Source organism: Tursiops truncatus, chromosome 2, assembly GCF_011762595.2.
Source record: "Tursiops truncatus isolate mTurTru1 chromosome 2, mTurTru1.mat.Y, whole genome shotgun sequence".
Lineage (NCBI taxonomy): Eukaryota > Metazoa > Chordata > Mammalia > Artiodactyla > Delphinidae > Tursiops > Tursiops truncatus.
In genome coordinates, this window is record NC_047035.1 from 125,971,018 (window position 1) to 125,992,728 (window position 21,711).

At 41.9% G+C, this 21,711-nt stretch overlaps 1 protein-coding gene across 11 annotated transcripts in view; it reads right to left on the reverse strand.

Moving 5' to 3' along the window:
- The window catches only part of MEF2A (myocyte enhancer factor 2A), a 178,455-nt gene extending 171,208 nt beyond the window's left edge, over positions 1-7,247 (reverse strand). For 3 of the 11 annotated variants that reach the window (XM_019945742.3, XM_073801340.1, XM_073801341.1), the window contains exon 1: positions 6,743-7,242. The gene's annotated coding sequence lies outside the window, so the exon portion shown is untranslated. Of the gene's footprint in view, positions 1-2,177; positions 2,260-6,742 lie in introns of all 11 variants that reach the window. The other 8 variants (XM_073801339.1, XM_073801342.1, XM_073801344.1 and 5 more) reach the window with 7 other exon arrangements.
- Between the last annotated feature and the right edge of the window lie 14,464 nt (positions 7,248-21,711).

The window sequence follows — 21,711 nt, forward strand, 5'->3', positions numbered from 1 at the left end:
ATCAAAATAAACATTTCGCTAAAATAGTCCCCAACTTACAAACAGGTTATGTTCCAAAAGCTCATCTGTAATTTAGGTATTTAGAATGTGGAATGCTCTTCACCATTACAAATAGCTGTTAGGTTCCTAATGCTGGCCACGAAAGCTCTCACAAAATGGAATCTCAGGAAATGCTATTATACTTAGGCTCGATAACTCTGGGATTCCTGCCTTGACCCACAATACATATATTAATATGTACAGGAAATGCACAAACTAGTATTTTATAATCTGGAAAGTACTTTTATAATTTTTAAAGTCTCATTTGGGAAAACTGGCTTGTGTTGGTCATTTCAGTTGATTAGGACAACTTCCACTCAATTCAACATTTACGGAGATTTAATATGTGGCATGACAGACTGGTTGGTACTGAGCATACAGAAAGAGCAACACAGTCTTTGACACAGGAATTCCGCCTAGCAGAAGAGAATGACATCAATTATAATACTTTAAATAGGCTATAACGGATTTTACAAATAGTGTGTGCATCAAGAGCAAGGGAGGAAAACTTTGTCTAAAAACATTAAAATCGGTTATCAAGATAACATCTGAGCTACAACTTAAAGGATAAATATGAGCAAGTGAGCATTCCAATCCCTGGCAAAAACATGAATGAAGATATAGATATATTACATTCAGATAATGGAGAAAAACCATAATTAAGTAATAACTAAACAAGATATGTACAAATTATACTAAGTGTCTTAAAGAAAATAAACAAGATGTGTGACAGAGTAACTAACGGACTGCAACATTAAACAGGATGGTCTGAGTGAGAAAGTGAGATCTGGGCCAAGTTCCAAAGAGTTTGGCCAGGCCAGCCTTATGAAAAGCATCTCAAGCAGGTAGTACAAAAAGTGCAAAAAACCCTAAAAAGGAAGTAAAACGTTTAAAGAACACTGAGAGGCACAAGTGGCTGGCATCCAGTGAATGAAGGGAAGAACAATGAGAAGGAGAAAGATCATTCAGGGCCATTCAGGTCGCAGAAAAGAATACAGGCCATTCGAGAGGAATGGGAAGTCACTGGAAGATTTTAAGGAAAAATGACATGACTGAGGCTCTTAAAACGGTTCCTAGGGCTGCTGTGTGAATAAAGAACTTGTGAGGAACAGGAAAAGAAACAAGAAGCCCAGTCAGGAGGCTACTGCAGTAATTCATGCAAGAGATAATGATGCCTTGAAATAAAGAGGTGAAGGCAGTGAAGGCTAAGAGCAGTGGATTGGCTCAAGACAGATTTTGAAGGTACAGTATAACGTGTGGATGGGTTGGATCTGAGATTAAAGAAAAGAATCCAAAATGATATCTTAGGTTTCTGGCTTGAGTCCTGCCATTTACTGAGATGGGGAGGGCCAGTAGAGACACCAGGGTTTGAGGGTAGGAGAGAGGAAGAAGGTTGGGGGAGAGAAATAAATAGCTATATCTTAGTCACGTGGCTAACATTATGTTTGAAATCCCAACTAGATTTCCAAGTGAATATCAAGCTCAGGAAAATTCTGGGCTAGAAAAATAAAAGTGGGAGACATCAGCATGAAAATAATAGCCTTTTCAGAGAGGAGCAAATAGCTGGCCTTAACTGGGTCATAGAAACTGAAGAGTTGTGGCTGACAATGAGCCTAGAAAGATAGGATAGAATCATACTATGAAGTGAACCGTGACTAATAATGGCAACAGCAGTAGTGGTAATGATAGTAACAGCAGGAGAAAAAATTACTGCATTTTAGGTACCAAGGACTGTGCTAAAAGCTTGACAATATATGTCTCATTCAATCGTCTCAACAACTCTACAAAGTAAATAACATTATAATCACTGTTTTATACACTGAGCCTCAAGAAGACTGAGAACTTGCCAAAAGAAAAGTGCTAGAGTGGGTATTCTAAAACTTGGGCAGTCAGATTTTAGAGGTCAACCTCTTATCTTTTAAATTACTGCCTCTTTACTGATTTTACATGCCTTCAAAGTTTCTGAATTTCTAAAATTCAGATCTGAATTTAGATCTGAATTTTAGAAATGTAATCCTAATCTCTATGTAAAAGTTGGATTGCTAGGGCTGGGGATAAAAAGTGAGACAAGCAAATACAATATTAGTCAATGCAAGAGCACCTTGTTTTAATAAGCCAACAGCTACAAGTTATCTTACCAGGTTAAATGGAGAGTATCCTTTTGTTCCAAGGGTCACAAATCATACCTCAAACTAATCCAAGTCGAGCTCCACATGCATGCTGCTGGCAACAAAAATAACCTGGTGAAAAGGTCCAGCTCATGCAATATAAATTTACCACCCACTACCAAAACGTTTCTCAAAACATATAACAATGTAACTTTATTGATGGCTGAATTTAAGTCCATAAATTAAAGTTTACATTTTTGTATAAGGAAGAAAATAAAATTAGTATTGATTCAAGACAACCATAAAAAGATGTGCCTTGGCTGATAGTTATTAGAAGTCTGATCAGCTAGTGTCTGTTTTTCACCCATGTTAACAATTCCTCTGGCTTTCAGCATCAACAGGTATTAAACTGATGAAGAAGTAAATTATCTGCTGTCATACACCAATATTCAAAAATCTGGTATTCCACTTCATAAACCAGCTAATTTTCTTAACTCATATGCTTATGATTTCATCTTCAGTGATTACTAAGATGATTCAATATTAAATAAAATACTAAGTTCAGTAAATATCAATTTAGTAAATACAAAACTATTAAAATCAGTAAATAACATATATCTATATAAATAATATAGTACTTATTAAATATGTGCCAACACATATCCCGTGCCATGCATGAGACTTATTAACAAATGAGCTTATACTTTCAATTATAATAGACTGGACACAGGATCCATTTAACATAGTATACACAGATAAACCATACACAGATAAAGCACACCTAAATAAAATAATTTAGTTCCACCAAGCAAGTAAAATGAAGAATAAAAAATTAAAATTACCAACTAAAGAAAACCTATTTTTTAGATATACTTATTCCAGGTATGTTATAAAAATATTTTTGTAATTTCAAATTTTAAATATCATATCTTAAAGATAACTCCCACAGATAATTCCTTAACAACATGTTTCAGTGAAAAGTAGGAAAAATACTTATATTTCACTTTTTTTTTTTTTAATGTAGAGAGATCATGGAAGTTAGAATCCAACAATGATTGCAGATCAGTCAACTAAACATTTTATGTTTAATCTGACAATGAATTTAAGATGCTGGGATATTTTATCCCAAACAAATATATGAGCATTCTCCTGTATTTATACATTACATGAAATCCTTTTGGTAACAAACACTAAAGGTACAGGTATTGGGCAGAGTACCTATACAATCTACATAGGAAGGAAGGGATGTATGCAGGAAGAGATGAAAGGAGACGAGGCAATATGCATTTTTGTACATCAGGTCTCAGGGAACGTCCTAGGAACTCACACCATTATTTCATTTAATTCTAACAATTCTATGGGGCAGGTGGTGTAGTTCCTTCCCATTTCACAGAAGACGTCTCATAACTTTGTCAATGGTAGAGCTGGGATCAGAACCAAGATCTGATGACAAAGTCAAGCGGCCTTCCTTTATGAGGACTTGCGAGTCAGCACAATGTATTAGAGTATTCTATGCAGGAAGTTAACTAGAAGACAGATTTGATTTTCCATATTTACACTTCCCTTATTACTTCAAACATTGAGAGGGCACTCGCTTCTCAATTTACTAAGAACATTCAGAAATTTTCTTTCTAATCTAGAAAAAGGCAATGCTGATCGTTTTCAGTCCACAAAGCAGTATTTTCATTGCCCCATCGCTGATAAAAGAAAACTTCAGCTAGACTTTGTAACATTCATATGTACCAAGAGTATATCTTCCAAAACAAACAAAAAATAGGTGCATAGTCTGATTACAAGACAGAATATATAAAATTAGAAATGCCCAAAGAAAATCTAGGACCATCATCATTGTGTGTTACTCTAAATTCCTCCTGCCAGACTTTATAAAAGCAGCAAAGGGAGGGAAAAAAAGTGGCTTCCCAAAACCACACTGATAAGCATGCTACTTCCCAGTAACAAATTTACTTATGGCTTCCCCCTCCTAAATCGGAAAACAAATCTACTAAAAAGATTTTATTAAAATATTTCAAACTTCAAAATCACGTTCTAATAAACATTTCCACAATTACTTAACCACTCTCAGAATATACTTAAATATTTCTCTTGGTAACCAAAAAATTAATGAGTGACGACACTGCTACTGCTTGAATATTAATAAAATTAATATTAACCTGCACTGCTTTCTTAATGTAAAATACAAAGCAATAATGCAACTGCCTTGAAAAATAAAACATCACCATTCAAAACAACTCATCTTTAAAAGATTATTTCCAGTTGCATTTACAAAATAACCTTTGTCAAACATACCCATTAAGGAAACATAAAAACTCTAATAATAAAGAAGATTATTCTCAATCCCTAATTCAATATGGTGACTTTACAATTATTATTTCTGAGCCCCAAAGAGCTATTTTCCTTCTACTGAGCACTCCCCACCACTCATTCACTCATTGCCCTAAACAATTTTATTGGACTTTTTGCTAGGAAGCAATTTAAGGAGTTAACATGATTTTATCACCTTTGCTCCAGTGTGAATAAAACCAGTTTCATATATAACAACAGTGTGAATTAAATGAAAAACCTGTGTTTAGAGAGGTCACTACCATCTCACAATTGTTGACGGCTTTAGTAAATAAGTTTCAACTGGAAGCACTCTTCCAACAGAATTATTAAAGCCCGTGTCTGCAAAGTATTTAAATCACTAGTTTTAGTTCTTCAGAGTATTTTCATTTTAACACCATTATCACAACTTTTTACTACGATGCTCACTGAGAATTAGAAGTGATTCCACAATCAGTTAGTGCATCATCATATAGAACTAATCTTAATGTTTTATATCAAACATAGTGAACACATGTTATATAAAGTCTAACTAAAATTGTCTTCCACTTTAGTGAAAACACTTCTGACTTTTTTCTTAAAAGTTGCCATTCACAGGAAAAGAAATGAGTAAAGACTGAGCCTTCCAAAACTAAACCAAAAAAACAAAAAACACCCCAAACCAAGAGACATATACAAAAGCCATAATAACACAATATAGTTATTTTATGCTCGTTTCCTAAATTCACACTATTAAAATAAATGCCGTTTTTGTGTTTGCAGAAAAAATCTTTAAGCTATTTTGTTTAACTTTTCCACAGACTGTACAAGGACTGCCAAGGTAACAGATTTTAAAACTGACAACTGGAGTACTTGGCAGATGCCAAAACAACACAGCTGGATTCTTAAAGGAAAAGTGCTCTTCTGTAATGTACACCTAATTACAGCTTTAGAGAACCTTCTCTCCATACAGTAATAGATACAAGACACAATGAAAACATACTGTGCTAAAACTTGAAAATTTTCAGACAGTATTTGTTTTAAAATACACACACTGTCAACACACCACAGCAGGCCTTTCTAAAAGCACACTTACTGGAATCACAATCTCATTGTAAAATAAAATGCAGGTTAACACGGTGCTGCTAGTCTTCAATCTACACATGGTTCCCTACTGGATCATGACAGAAGGCTCACTTCTTATCTCAGTAATCAATCATCAGGTCTGAGAACATTTTTATAGTTACACTTTAAATGGGAAAAAAACAAAATACAAACAAAAAAATCCCTTGCTTTTCTAATTCAGAAATGCTCACCTTTTCCAAACTTGTTTGCACTATCTCACCTACTAATAAATCCTCACTGATCAAAGACAGATGGAATCGAACTAAAAGGCAAAGTTTCTTATCACACAAAACCTTCCCTGCGAGCCGGGATCTACTTAGATGGACGTCCTGGGTGAGGGCAGTGAGCGGTTCCCTCTGTAGCCCCTTCCCTCCCCGCGACGTCTCCCCGCACTGTCGGGCGTCCGCACCCGCAGGTGCCCCCAGCCCGGGCCACCTCCTGGCCCCAAGTACCGACCCGGCCACTGACATCCACACACACATCCACATCCACACACACACGGCCACTGACATACACAGACACATACACACACAGAGTTCCACTCCGTTAGACCAACCTTCTCCCAAACAGAAGTGGGGGAACTTCTTCGAGTCCAACAACAGCGCAAAACGCCCCCCGCACCCCCCGGTAAACCGCTTCGGGGAGACCGCGGCCTCACACTGAAAGATTAGGAAAACGGCCCTCGGGCGTTCCCCTACAGAGAGAGGCTCCGGGCCCCCAGGGAACTCCTTCAACTTTCAAGGAGACGACGTCCACCACCGCCCCCCAGCCCCAAACACGGCGCGCGCCCTGGGAGGCTCCTCACGCCGAGCCTGCGCGGCCGAGCCTCCCTCCACCGGCCCGCGACACCCCTTCAGACCTCGGGCCCGCTCTCAGGGCACCCCGCCCCCACCTCCGCAGGCGCCTTGCCCCTCGCCTCCGACCCCGACGCGACCACCGCTCGCCGCCTCCCCTCACCCCACCCGCCCCGCCGCCGCGCGCCTCGACCCCTGCTCTCAACCAGCCGGACACCACACCGTCCCGCTGTCCCCGGAGCCCTGCAGGCGCCCCTCCTGGGCCGCGTCGCCCCCCTCCCCGGCGCCCCCAGCCCCCTCGCCGAGACGCCGCCCCTCAGGCCCCGCGGACTGAGCCCTGCCGCCCGCGGCCCTCACCGTCTCTCCGGCGCAGCTGGCGGGCGCACACAAGCCGCAACGGGGGCCCGCCACCAGCGCTCCGCGCCGCCCGGAGCCGCCTCCTTCAGCCCGGGACTCGTCGGGACATCAGCGCACGGATCCCCACACCGGGGCTATTTTTAGGAGACAGGCCCGGGCCAGACCGGAACTCGTTCCTGTCGGCGCGCGTGCGCACTATTTCGACGGTACTCTGTGTCCCTCCGCCAAGCTCGCCTTTTCCTTCACCTCCTTTCGCACCCTCTCTGGCTTCTCCCTTAAGGTTTCTTCATAGAGCTGATTTATCTTCTTGATGGGTCCTAGAGCACTTGGAGTGGGAAAGACAAGGGTGCGGGCAAAGAGAGTCACACTGTTTGGAAGCGAGCACTACCCCACAAGGACGTGAGGGGCGGACTATGTTTTCTTGTGGATGAGGAGACGGATCACCCGGCACAGGAAGGAGATGACGGCGGTTTGGCGCCGGGGCTACAGGCTGGAGCTCGCTTCCCTCTGAAGGACCGTGTTCTCCTGGAAGGGATACTGGTCACTTGATGAGAACCCGGGCGCCTCCTAGGGCGGGGCAGCCCGGCGGCGTCGCGCCCTGTAGCCCTGCCTCCCCCACTGCTGCCTCCCTGACCAGCCGCGGGGGCCGGGCTCAGAGCGGCTCCAGAGACGCGGCGCGTGGCAAATCGCCTCGCTTGGCCGCCGGCTCCAGCCAACCCGGGGCGCCAGGGGGCGGGGTCCCAGGGGCGGGGCCGGGGCTCGGGGCGCGAGTCCGTCAGTCGTCCGGAGTTCGGTGCCAGGCGGCGTCCTTCGGAAGGGCCCAGACACCCCCTGCCGGGCTCCTGGAGCCGCTGCCAGACCCCCGCCCTCGGGGCAAGCTTGGCGCCCCAGATCTCCGCTCGCCACGCCCGCGCCCACACCCACATTGCGGTTGGGACCGCACCAGTGCCCTCGCCTGCGCGGCCACCAGGTCACCCTCACTGAGCAAGCACAATTGGGACTCAGGCCCCTGGCGCGCCGAGGCGGCTCGGACCCCGGCCCCCAGACAGTAGGACTTAAAGGGGCCTGGAAGGCTGGAAGGCGGGCGATCCCTTTCTGGCTTTCGACCCAAGCCAAGCTCGCCACGTCCGGGGAGAGACTCAAACTACTAATCTTAACTACTAGTAATAGCTAGTTACTGATAGGCACAGCTAGTATGCTTTGAGCCCTAAACTGTGTGCTGAATAGTTTGCAATATGATAGCTCATCATCCTTACAACATCCCCATAAAGTAGCTTCAGTTTCTATTCCCATTTTACATAGGAGGAAAGGGAAGCTTGAGCGCTAAAGTGACCTTTTGAGGTTACAGCTTAAGAGGAGGGCACTGAGCACTTGAACTCCTGACCACTCTGCATACTGCCTTTTCTGAGAGCGGTTCAAAGGAAATGTTTTGGGGGGGCTATTGGTTTTTGCCGAGGGAGGTCGTTAGGAGGTGAGACATTTGTAGTCTTTGCATCATGAAGGCTGCTTGCCTCTGGAGTTTCTACGGCCACGCTGCCTATCTATGCACCCAGAGGTCCCTATGCAGTGGATACAAAGCCAAATAATTATTTTCATTTGAAGATGAGAAATTCAGTCGCACAGCACTTTGAAACAAAGTGATTGGGGTGGGTGAGCAGATGCGCAGAGGCTGTGGGCAGAGGAACTGGGAAGTTACAAAGGAAGCTGGAGACTAACAGGCTTCCTCCCTCAAGGACAAGGCAATGTACTGGGGAGAACCCAACACGAAAGTGACACATAAACACCAGACACTGGAAAATTAACCTGGAATTGTGCTCAGAGCCCCACAATGTCAGCGTTCAGAGGAGCCTGCAGCAGGGAGGTTTTTTTAAAAACACGTTAGAATTTGGTGTAACTCAGCAAGTCATGTGGAAATGCACACTTTTTAATCTGCCAGAAGCTGCAAAGCCAGCTGGATTTGGCTTCTCTGCTCCAAGAAAATAGAAGAGTTGAACAGTTTTCCTTCAGAAAGGAAAAGGTGAGGTGGGAGGACCATGAGCAATGGCTCCCTTATTCCCACCTGCCCTGGAAGGAGAAGAGGAACAATGAGAATAGACTTTTCTGAAAGAGGTTTTCATACGCTCATTGCTTCACCCCATCTCCCTTCCTTGGCAGAAGCTGACCCTCTTGGGGCAGAGAAGACTCAGCTCAGACTACCCATCCCCTACCCATTCAAATGCTGTTGGTCACTCCAGAAAGCCAGGCAGAGAACTTGGCTCTGAGTCCAGCCAAAGCAGAAATGAATGAAGAGTGTTTGCATCACCTAAGAGAGCACCTCTTTCCCCACTACCCCCTGCAAGTCAAAGCCCTTGTCTAAGAATTACAGGGAGTTGGAAGGAAGGAAGGAAGGAAAGAAGGAAGGAAGGAGGGAGGGAAGGAAGGGAGGGAGGAAGGGAGGAAAGAAGAGAGGGGAAAAAAGTAAGTTTAAGAATTTTAGAGCACAGCTATTGTAAAATCCATTAGCAAGGTATAATCACTGTTGTTTGTAATTAAAGTAACCAATTTTAGGAAATCATCATAGCCCCTATGGTCTCAAAAACATGTACCTGAAGTCCAGCAACTTGCTGCACTCAGCTGGGTCTAGACCATGCGCCACTGGCTTGGAAGGAACTTCTGAAGGGCAGCATCTGTTAGTCTTCCAACTCTTTCTGTCCTCCTTAAAGCACTTAGGTGTCCAAGTGTGCCTCAGCTGAAGGGGCTCCGTATTGTACTAGGCACTGTGATATAGAGGTAAGGAAGAGCAGCCCTTCCTTCAAAGGGACTGGCAGGCCATGGTGGGGGACATACACCTTAAAACACAAGCCAGCCTGGTAAGCACCAAGAGATGGGTTTCCAAGGGTACTAGAAGAGCACAGAAGATGAATATCTAAGAAGGGAAGAGAATTAGGGTAGGCTTCTTAGATGAGGCAACCCCACAGTGAATCTAAAAAACCTCCAAAGAAGGATGAAAAGGGGTCCTCTCATTATGTCTTGATCTGAAGAATAAAGCCCAAGCTCCCTGGGAGGCAGAGATCCCTGACCACTGGCCAGCCTTACTCTCACCCCTTCCTGCCAGATACCTCACTGTCCGCATTCAGGAATCTTAATCACACACCAGGCTACTTCCTATGTCTGCAGGGTAAACCCCTTTCTATCCAGCAAGTCTCCACTAGGCATCTTCTCTAAGAACCCTTCTCTAATACAGTGCTTAGTTGAAGTGTATTTCTATATATATGTCTGTCTCCTTCCTTCTGGTGAATGAGCCCCTTGCAGACAAGAAATGTGATATATTCCTTACTTGATTTGCTATATCTAGCACAGTGCCTAGCGTGTGGTAGACAATAAAATGTTTGTTAAATATTTCTGAGCAGCCTTTAGGCAGAGGGACTGCTGTGTGCAAGGACCCCATGAGTGTGGCTCAAGATAAAAACCACAGCTAGAGTAGTGTCCCTGGAGCCTGGAGTCTGATCAAGCGCTGGGGAGTGGTCAGGTGTGAAAGGGTGCAGAGCCTTAGCCCATCAAGCCAGGCCATTTGGATCTCTTTCTGAAAGCAAAGGGAAGCACTGACAGATTTCAAGCAGGTGAATAGCAAGATCTATTTGGCATTTTAGAAGGATCACTGAGGGCAGTAGTTGGAGGTGGGTGGGAGGGAGCAAGACTGGAGGCAGGAAAATCAGTTAGAATGCACTGATGGTATAGCCGCTGCTGGCAGAGCCCCCACCCTTCCCATCCCTGGACATCTCCGCAGACTTTCCCCACACATGCTGATGGCTTCCTGTGTCTCTGTTGAGGCTCTGGCCCCAAGAGAGGGCTCCCTTGGGTCAGGAGATAAAGACTCCAGCTTCGTCACACCTTAGGAAGACAATTCTAAGGCATGTACCCCAAAGTCTCTCAGGGGCCCCAGTGGATTGGGCCCCAGTTGTCCTCAGTGGTGATCCACTCATTAGCACAGTTTTGATGTCTGTCCTCACTTCCCAAGTCTTCCCCACTCCCCCAGAGTGCTTCCCAGAATCACCTCCCAAAGAAACCACCTGCACCAAAATCCTTGTTTTGGGGTCTGCTTTTCAGATGACCCATTTAAGACAAATTGCAACTGAGATAAGAAAGAAGGAGGACCTGAATGAAGACAGTTGCCTGATGGTAAAGAGAGGGCAGAAGCAAAACATGGAGCTAGAAGGAGAACTGACCTGCTTGCTGACCATTGAATATGGGGTCAGGGAAGGTAGAGGAGTCTCAGCTGCCTCCAGGTTTCTGGCTTAGGCTCCTGAGTAGATTATAGCAGCATCATTTAAGTGGGGAACATTGGAGGAATGTGAGGTTGAGGAAGCTGGATGAGGGGAGCACGATGAATTCCATTCTGCTCATGTTGAATTTGACATGCCTGTGGGACAAAGTATCCTTAGCCTCGTGGGGTTGGAAAAAGAAACAACTAGTTGAGACTGGACAATATAGGGAAGGCTTCCTGGGGGAAGAGAATTTTAAGCAGAATTTTGAAGCTGTGGTATATGGGCTGGAGAAAAAACATAACTATGTATCAGAATGACAATGAGATGGATGGACAGTAAAAAACAAAAAAAAGAAAGAAAGAAAGAAAAAAGGATTCATATGGGGGGCGGGGGGGAAACAAGTTTATTTGAACGAGGGAAACTAAAAAGAGCCTCATAGGGGTTTCAGTTTGTGAGCTGCTTGAAGATAGGTGTCATGCCATGTTCAGTCTTGTGTCCCCACACTTACACAGAATTGATATTTATTAAATATGGTGTGAACCAGGCAAAGTAATATTTTTCATGATGTCTCAATCTTGTACAACTATAAATAATTAAAAATTGAAGGGTTTAAATGTGTTTCAAATTAGCAAATTCTCCAAATTTAACTTTGTGTAAGGATTTGTGTCTTGTTGAGAAATACCATATTTAAGAGAAATATCTTGCTCGTAAAGTTACCTGATTGTAAATTTTACTTGTAAATCTGACATAGGATCTAATGACTTGTAAATATTTCAGAAAATCAAAATTCCACATTTTAAATTAAAGCTAAAGGCATAATCTACTTTGTACTGTACACAATAAGTGCTTTAGAGTTAAAATCACGAACATATATGTGAAAGAAAGAGACCTTTTGTGCATTCCTTTTCTATTGCAAGTTCCATGACAAACACCCAGATCTAAATGGCATTTTCCAATAAAAGAAACCAGGGCTCCTTGAAGAAATGGCTGATTTCAGGATTGGAGAAGGAAAAACAAACAAACAAAAAATAAAAGAAAACGAAAAAACCTAGATAAACCTATGGTGCCAGAAAGCAAGGAAGTTCTCAAAAAAATGATGGGCAGGTCAAAGGGACATTGGAGCCAATCTGAAAGAGCTGCCAATGGCCAAAGCTGGAACAATTGAAGCAACAAAGTAAATAATGCTAACGTTGGATTATAACCTATAGAATAAAATGAGCCCATACTGATACAAATAAATAATTGGCTGAATAAATTAACAGGAGAGAAAGTACAGATTTTACTTACAGGAGAATTCCCATTTAAAAAAATGTACAAGGAATGAGAACAACATAAAAACCACCATTAGGCAAACACCACAGTTAATAACTTCTTGCTGGCGAGGAGGTTCAGTGGATGCAAAAATTGGTGGGAAAAAAATTATGAGAACAGGACATTTACATAGTCTCAAAGTAGCTACCTGCAAGATGTTTATTAATTACAAAGAGAAAAATAGTAACTTTATGATAGAGAAACCCAGAAGACACCACCTGAGCCAAGTGAACAAGGCTAGTATCACCAGCAACAATGTTTATCGACGTTATGCACCCTATGTGTATGATGCAATGAGAAAGGCACGTCCCTTCTCTGGTATTCCTGCCCAAAATGTATGACCTGAAACTAATTATGAGAGAACCTCAGACAAACACAAATCGAGGTTCATTCTACAAAATAACTGACAAGTATTCATTGAAAGTGTCCAGATCATGAAAGACAAGGAAAGACAGAGGAACTGTCACAGATTGGAGGAGACCAAGGAAACATGACAACTAAATGCAAGATGGGACCCTGGATTGGATCCTGGTACAGAAAAGAGACGTTAGTGAGAAAAGTGGTGAAATTAGAATAAGGTCTGTAGTTTAGTTAATAGTGTTATGTCACTGTTAATTTCCTGGTTTTGATAATTGTAATATCCTTATGTAAGATAACATTCAAGGAAGCTGGGTGAATTCTCTGCACTATGTTCTTCACTTTTGGTAAGTCTGAAAGTATTTCAAGATAAAAAAAACTTCTAAGTGACAAAATATTTTAGTATTCTATAATTTACTCAACTCCCCAGTAACAACCATCATGTGGAGTTTAAATAACTCATATAAAGCATTTTTACAATGGTAAGTTCAACTTCAAATTAGGCAATATTAAAACTATTGGGAAAATATTTATAAGTATGAATGTTTTGAGGTGGCCAATGTTCTGAATTGAGAAAAAACCCCACAGAATATAGCAATGTTTCCATTTATTACAGCAATAGGATCCATGACTGCCATGTCTATGGCTATTCCTAAACACCAGAAAGTGAAACACATATATAAATTCTAACATTGCCTATTACATCTTTTTCAAGCAATAAAAATGTTGTTTTCACTTCTCTTATGTCATGGGCTTTTATTCTTGAATGCCTTATGATGAAAAGGATGAATTCAGGTTCTCGAAGAAGAGGATAAAAGACGTTTCCTTTGCTCAATTTATAATCTTACATGTCAAAGTCTACATGAAGATTAAACAAACTTCAAAAATATAAGAAATCGAATCTTTGACAGCTGGATGTTTTTTACAATCGAACTTCAAATAAGTCTTTCAATTTCTATGATATGTTATCATTTTGTTATATATATTTTTCCTCTGCACAGAGTTTATTCTGACTTTGTGATCCTCTCCACAACCAACAATACATTCGCATGTCAATTATAGTAAGTCCCAACCTTCAGTTTATTTTCTTTTCACTTTTTGTATTCCATCCAAAGAGAGACTGCATTTCACAGCAATATGCCTCCCAATATCCCACCCACATCTACCCCTTGTATATGAGATCATGATCTCTCCCCTGTCCTCTTTGCCTATATATTGTTGTCACAGGTATTTCTTCTAAATCCTGGAATTGCCCTAGTTCCCCCTCAATAATTTATTTCCAGATGCATCCCAGGCATTACCAAGCTCTACCTGTCTATTAGGATCTCCATTTAGACCTATTTTGGGCCTATGTGTCCCTAAGATCTCATAGAGAGAGAAGGGTCAGTTCTCTTGGTGATGGCCACATTATACACATCATTCCCAAATTGCTACTTATGATCTAGCAAAGATTTTTATCTGTTAGGATTTTAGAATGTTGAAATTTGAAATAAATCTGGGAGTCACTGAAAAAAATAAGACTGCAAATTTTGGAGTCCAGTGGTCTTTTGTTTAAATCACACCTCTACCATTTCCCAGGTGTGTAAATTTGGGCAAGGTGCTCAACTTCTCCAAACCTCTATCTTCCTACCTATAAAATGATAGGAATCCTTCCTCAAGGTTGTTTTGAGGACTGAGTAACCCACATAAAGTGCTTACATAATCTGCATGCATAAATAGTAGCTACATGTTTGGCCGTTCACTGATTGATTTCACAAACTTCTACTGAGCCCTTACTGTGTACCATGCACTGTCCTAAGCATGGGGAATACAGAGAAGATCAATGTTCTTAAGAAGTTTGTAGTCATGCAGGTACACAGACAATAAAAAATATATGTAAACAAGAAGATGTCAGATGGCAGTAAGGGCTATAATGAAATAACACAAGATCATGAGAGAGCCATTGAGAGGAGATCTTAGCTAGGGGTTCAGGTAAGGCTTCTCTGAGGCAGTGACATTTAAACTGGGTGACAAAAGAGCTGGACAGGTGAAGACCTGGGGAAGAGTATCTCAGGCAGAGGGAAGGACAATGTCCCCAAGGTGCAACTGAGCTTATTTTCTTCAAAGAATAGAAAGAAGGCAAGTATGGCTGAAGCAAGACTGGGGGGCCTGGGATGGTTTTTAAGCCATTGGAGGGCTGTTGCTGTGGCATTGTTATCTAAGTGGAAATACAATGAAAAAACAACAGAGTAAATCACCAGCATGTTAGTACATTGCTCCCGTCACATTCAAAAGGGACAAGTGAGGCAACTGTCTGTCAGTCTATTAGTCAGCAGTTTTTTAGCTGTAAGTAACAGGAACCCAAGTCAAACCAGCTTAAACCAAAAATAGGGAGAATTTACTGGCTCGTTCGACTGAAAATTCACTGCCATTTCTAATTCCTGCGTTGCTGGACTGGAAACTAAAATTCTCTCTCTCTCTCCCTCTCTTTCCCTCCCTGTCTCCCTCTCTCTCATTTACCCTGTTCTGTGCCCCAAATTCATATGTTGAAACCTAATCCCCAATGTGATGGTATTAGGAGGTGGGGCCTTTGGGAGGTGATTAGGTCATGAGAGTGGAGGCCTCAGGATGGGATTAGTGCCCTTATAAAATAGACCCAGAGAGCTCCCTTTCCCCTTCTGCCATGTGAGAACAAAGCAAGAAGGCCATCTATGAACCAGGAAGCAGGCTCTCACCAGACACCTAATCTGCCAGCACCTCGACCCTGGACTTTCCAGCCTCCAGAACTATGAGAAATAAATTTCTGTTATTTATACACCACCCAGTCTATGGCATTCTGTTATAGCAGGCCAAACAGATTAAGACAGTTTCCACTGAGAAAGAGCTTTCTTTAAATTTCTATTAATCAAAGTCCCAGATTTAAGCCTGGCCTGGCTAACACATCTCTCTCTGAACCAATCACTGTGGCCAGGGTGATGGAATGCTCTGATGGGTCACATCTGGGTCATTACCCACCACTAGAATCCTGGACGGGGAATCGAATTCACCAAAAACCCAGGAACACATGGGCTGAGAGTGGGTGGAGTAGTTCCCCACAAATTGAGCTATTATCCGAAGGGGACCCGTGTGCCAGAGAGAAAAAAAAAAATAGACATTGTTACCAAACCAAACTTGGGTCCACTTGCCTGGACACAGTAAAGATAACCTACTGCCCCCAGGTTGTGGTGAAGGAAAGTGCAGCGTTTATTGCAGGTGCCAAGCAAGGAGTCCAGGCAGCTAGTGCTCGAAAGGCCCAAACTCCCTGAGGCTTTCAGGGAATAGTTTCTAAAGACAGGGTAAGGGAGGGGCGTTGTGGGGTGTGTGATCAGCTTGTGGATATTTTTCTGATTGGTTGGTAGTGAGGTAATCAGGAGTCAACATCATCAACCTTCTGGTTTCAACCAGTCTGGGGTCTGCGTGCTTGTGGGCAGCATACAGTTAACTTCTTCTACCTGGTGGGCGTTTCAGTATCTGCAAAACAGCTCAAAGGACATGACTCAGAATATTCTCTATAGCCCTTGAAGATGAACTAAAGTTCCTTGACTTTGTTTAATGGCTAAACAATCATTATTTTGTTTTGCTTGACTGTTTTCCTTTCTTTCTGCATTTTCTCACTTCTCTGATTAAATTTATTCTTTGATTATAAAGTTTTTCTACAGACAAAAGGCAGGCAGAGGACTTGGGAGGGGGTCTGTTCTGGAAAGGCCCCATAGGGTCCTGCTCAGTTACAGACATCACAACAATTGAGTGGCAAGAGTTGATTGTATGTTTGTATTTAGACAGTGAGTGGAGAAATTTTGTTCCTACCCTCAAGGCTAACCCTGGACTCCTAATGGAAAAGAGACACAGAAGGAAAATTATCAGTAAGAAACCTAACAGACTATATTGTAAAACCTGAAATTCCATATTCTGCCTTGACATTTTGAGCCTCACAGGGCTGCAGAGTCCTAACCATGAGTTCCCTGTTCTCACCAGACATGCATGACCCCTAACCAGCTGGTGACCCTATCAGCCAGACCAGCCAGGCCAGCCAGACCCCACCCAGTTCTAAACCTCATAGGTTTCATGTCCCTGCCAGCCCACACAATTATTCAAACAAGCAAATTACATTCTCCTGCAGGAGCTAGTAGGTATCTCACCCTCCTGTTACTAGAGAGCATTTCTCACCCAGCTCCTGAGTGCAAGCCCAGTGTGGCCCTGCACAGCATTCAGTCTCCTCCTCCCTCAGGCTCTGAGCACATGTGACTCATATTCTGCTGCCAGTCTCATCTGTCCACTGCTGGATGTCATGAGTTTGGCCATCTCGTATTTTTTAGGGCAGGAAATCCCTCCTGCTCCAATGGGATGAATAGGGGGTGATCAGATCACAGACCTCAATAGCTTTTCTAAGAGTAGCCTGAGCCATTTGCACTGGTCAGTAAATTTTGGCCCTCTGGACTCTGATAAACCCTGAGAGCTCCTGCTGGTGGGTCCTGGGGGCCTCTGCATATACAGGGAGACTTCTCCACACCCCTGGTTCCCAGCCTCTCTTCCCAGATGATCTTCTTTAATATGAGATCTGGCCATCAGGCATGGCATCTTGCTCATTAGAGCCTTTTCCAGAGTCTAGCTGAGGACCTGATACATAGTAGGCTTCCAATAACTGGTCCCTGAGTGAAAGAATGGATCTTTGTCTTCAATCAGGCAATGGCAAAGTGTGGAACATTCTGATCTGACGCAACCCCTTGAAAACTTGGTTTAAGTTAGAGTCAAAGTGACCAACCCAGAAAATCTGAGAATGGAAAATCTATTTTATCCTGGGCTTTACAGAGAAAGGAAATACTGGAGGTCAGAAGCCATGGTTTTCAATGTTCACATTAGCGAAGTATCGAAATGACCTTTGTTTTTTGAAATGAGGTTTCATTTTTATGCTAATGTTTTCAGTGAGGTCCCTGTTTTTGTCAGAAATTTCAACCTTTGCCGGGTAATTGCACAACCCCTGGGTTTGCTTGGCCTGCATAGTCTTGGCACGACTGACATTTTTTTGGTACATGCTGTAGGCAAGATTTTTATGAGGCTTGATTCTTGTCTTGACTTTATTTGATCAGGTATATCTGTAATTCTACACATACATTAAAGCAGACAGCACCTCTTAGCACCACAGAAGAATGATAACAAAATATTTATCATATATATATATATATATCTACAGGAATGCAAAAAGTCTTTCCAGAAATCATGCTTCAACACGTTGTGTGATTTAAGCACACAGTTTCAAGGGGCTGGGTTCTCTCCTTGAGAATCACTTGCAATTTCCAAGAGTTTAGATAAATTAGATTCAGCATGCCAAAACAAAACAAAACAAAACTGAAGAGCTTTATCAAAATTCTTCACCAGAATTCTCTTTCCTGGTCTTTGGATCTATAAAAGTTGCATTTTTGAGCAACTTCTCTTCAGAATACCTCTTCTAGAACTGAACACAGTGGCAGAGCTGAGGTTAAAGAAAGACTCCTTTTTTTCACCTTTTGGATTAAAAAAGATGAAAAGGTTTGTTAACACATTGAGTTGGCAAGGGTATATAGAAACAGGCCCTCTTGTACCATGTTACTGGGAGTGAAAATTGGTACAATCTCTTTGGAAGGCCATTTAGTTAATATCTATCACAATTTTAAATACACGTACATTTGGCTCAGCAATTCCATATCTAAGAATTTACCCCCATAGAGATGCTTACATATATTCATGGCAGAATTGTTTAGAGCAGCAAAATAATTTTAAAAAGGAATAAATATTTATCAAAGTGAGATTGGGTAAATAATTTATGGTACAGTCATACAAGCAAATACTATTCTGCTACCATATATATACATATATATACATAGCTGAATATATATATATATGTAGATATATATGTACATATATATATATGTGTAGATATATATATATACACACACACGTACATGCAGTATGTGTGTGTGTGTGTGTGTGTGTGTGTCCCAAAACCAGTGGTTTTCAATTGGAAGAACAACTGATAATATCTGGAGACAACTGGACAGGGCATCTAGTGGGTAGAGGCCAGGGATGCTGCTAAACATCCTACAGTACACAGAACAGCTCCTCCTCGCCAACAACATATAACTATCTAGAAACATAAACATATAACATATAAAACCTCAATAGTGCTGAAGATGAGAAACCCTTCTCCTAGACAATCTGGAAGTTTCCATAAGTAACAATAGTAGCTGTCTCTGAGAAGGGAAACTGGAAGACTGAATGTAACACTTTGTCCTGAAGGAAATTGTATAGATGTGTATATTCTACACTTAATGTACTCCATATGAAGCAGTTTGAAAATGTTCATTCCCAGGCTCTCTCAGGCAGGGTATCAGAAAGTAACAGGCTCTGTGGGAACCATTTCTCTGCCTTCTCTTGCCTCAGATCTCGTCTTTGCTCTGAGCAAATGACAAACACCATGAGTGAGCTTGAAGATGAGAAAAAGTACTTTGTGTTCACAAGTTCCTGGGCCATTTCTGTTCACCCAGGGATAGAAATATCACTGAAGTGTTGACTCTAAAAGTAAAGTGTAGCTTTCTTTTTGCTTGTCTCTGCTCATGTTGATTCTAGAACTTGGTGTAGAAAGGCAAAGGCTCTTTTCCTTCCCCATATGTATCAATAAAATAAGTAAACTCAGGGATATACCTCTCTAATAGCCTGAATGTGCAGTTTTTATATTTCAAATAATAAATTACCCCTTAAAATATTTTAAACACAGTTTTGAGTTTAGCAAATAAAAATTTACCCACAAAAGTTTGCCAAAGTAGGATGTTCATTGAAGCATTGTTTATAAATCTGAATCTGAAAATAAGAAAAGTATCCAGGAGAAAGATATTATATAAACTATATCTAAGTCATTCTACAGAATATTCTGCTACTGTTAAAAAAATGAGATAGAGCCACACATGTTGATATGGTATGATCTCTAAGATACATCACTTGAAAAAAGCAAGTTATAGAACAATGTATACGATAGGCTTCTTTCTGTATAAATTACAAAAAAAGAATATACTTAAAATTCCATCTTGGCATATGCATGTTTTGCTTTCTGGAAAGAATAATATGAAACTCTTAACAGTAGCTTCTTTGGTGAAAGGGACTGAGGGCAGGGGGGTAGGGAGAGTTACAGGCAGTTCTCTTGCTATTTCATACCCTCACATGCTTTCTAAATGTTCTAACCATGTACATGTGCATGCATTATTTAAAAATTTTTTTCAACAGAGGTTATCAGGATGGCAAAAGCATGGACCTTCTAAAATTTTTTTCAGTATTCCTTTTTGTTTATAAAAATGCACATGACATATATTATGAAAGAAAATTTTAGAAAAATCAGAATGTAAAAGAGGCCAGGGATGGTCAAATTAAATAGACAATTTAAAACTGTTCTTTAAAATTACATAGAGCCAAATCAATGTACAGTAAAAGGGCATATATATGAGCCTTCAGATATGAGTGATGCCATTGAACAAATTTGAATACAACATCTTGTTGTTGTTGTTGCTGTTATGTTTACTATTATCCCTTGATCTATTAGTATTTTTGAGTGCCTACTCTAAGCAAAAAGCATTGTGGTTAAGTCTACAAAAGAGATAAAGATGGGTCAGATGTGAACACAGACCCCTTGAGTCACCTGCCAGCTAAAGTGACAAATTTACACTACATTATGTCTGCAAGCTAGCTAACCAGGGTTAGGGACTCAGGCAGCTCCCTAGTAAGGATCAGGCCCATGAACTAGGCCAGTCTGGTTTGAGGACCAGTTGCCACATCTCCCTCAGATAGACCAGGACCTGAAATCGCCACCATTACCCTGAGTCCTAGAGTTGACAACAGAGGCTGATTTAAAATAAAATGCTCATGATTAAAATGCACTCAAGCAGGCCCACATTTCCCAAGCTATGTAATCCAGTGTCTAAATATATCATTTGTTTAATTCCTTCTGATAGCAGATAATGTAAATCTTAGCCAACTGGCAGCAAAATGAGTTATTTCTCATTTTGAATTGCATCCAGTTCAGGAATCCCTCTCCTTCTCCCTGAGATTCACCTATATTGGGGTGGGGAAGGGGGGCACTGGTTCATGGCCATTCTCTGTAACCAGTTGGCATCCCCCAAAGATTCGCATTACACTCTGGTTGGTGTTTTCTGAGGTGGGGATGCAGTGACCCTCTCCCAGCTGTGAGGCTCCTCCAGGTGACCTATTGGTCATAAAATGCATGTAAAACCTTATAGGACAGAGATCTATGAATCAGATTATCTAGATTTTCATCCTTGTTTTGTGGTTCTCAATTCTGGCTGCACAATGGAATCAACTGGGAAGCTTTAAAAAATGTCTGGGCCCCACTTTTCCTCACGGATCTTCTGACTTAATTGGCCTGGGGTGCAGCCTGGATATTGAAGATTTTAGAAGTCTTTAGGTGATTTGAATGTGCAGCCCTGGTTGAGAACCACTGCCCTAGCTCTTCCAGGCAATCCACTCAGGTCATTGAGGTTTCAGTTGGAAATGGGCCCCCATGTGGTCCTCTGATCCATTAGTCCCCACCCTTTCTTCTTGCTCTAATATGACCTGTTATTGTACTCGTTAGAGCAGGCACAGTTTTAGTAACAAATATACCCAAATGTGTACTGGCTCAACATAAGAGAAATTTTCTTGCTCAGGTAACAATCCAGGTAGCAGGGTAAGGTGTCTATGTGTGTGGCTGGGGGATGTCCTGCTTTCTACAGGTCTCAGACACATGAGCTGACTATGATTCTGCCATCTGCAACAATAGCTAAGGTTCGCCTAGGGGTCACCAAAACAGTCAGCTGAATGGGGACAAGAACATGGAAACGCACAGGAGGAAAGTTTTAATGGGTAGGCTAAGAAATGGCCCTCAGATCTTCTCTTCTCATTCCATTGGCAGGAATTAGTCATATGGTAACATATAACTGCAGAGGAATCTGGGAAATGTAGTCTGACTATGTTCCCAAGAAGAAGAGGAAAATGGATTTTGATGAACCACTGTAGTCT